Source organism: Eimeria mitis, genomic scaffold (assembly GCF_000499745.2).
Source record: "Eimeria mitis Houghton genomic scaffold, Emh_scaff4072, whole genome shotgun sequence".
Classification (NCBI taxonomy): domain Eukaryota; phylum Apicomplexa; class Conoidasida; order Eucoccidiorida; family Eimeriidae; genus Eimeria; species Eimeria mitis.
Genome location: NW_013572404.1, coordinates 1,907 through 2,550, shown reverse-complemented (window position 1 = coordinate 2,550; position 644 = coordinate 1,907).

Here is a 644-nt window from a genome sequence, read left to right as displayed (position 1 = left end):
TATATATATGTATATAATATATATATATATATATTTTATAGAGAAGCTGCGTCAACAGGGTGGCTGCAGTTCAGTTTCTTCTTTTTGTGAAGGCCGTTACCTACCTACCTACACATCCATCCATACATATAAATATATATAATAAATATATAATAAAAATATAATAAAAATAAATATAAATATATTATATATATGTGTGTATGCATGCATGCAGGTATTTTATAGAGAAGCTGCGTCAGCAGGGTGGCAGCGGCAGCAGTTCAGTTTCTTCTTTTTGTGAGGGCCGCTACGCGCTAGCTGAGCATTTGCGTGGCGCAATACCTTTATTTAATAATATGCGTTTAGGTAATCTAATACAAATGATTCAGCTAGCTTCTTGGTGTAGAGTATTAACATATAAAGATAAAGCATTGATTCCTGTTGCTGCATGTGAAGCAGCAGCAAAAGAATATATACAAAGACACTGCTCATCCGACCCAAATGGAAACAAAGCAGCAGCAGCAGCAGCAGCAACACACCATCTGCTGCAGGTGATGAAGAGAGTTGTAGATACTGAACCTCTCGGTATATTTCTGGCGCAGCTGAAGGATTTAATAAGATGGACAACACATGAAAGGTTAGATGCTGGGGTGTACGGACACCCC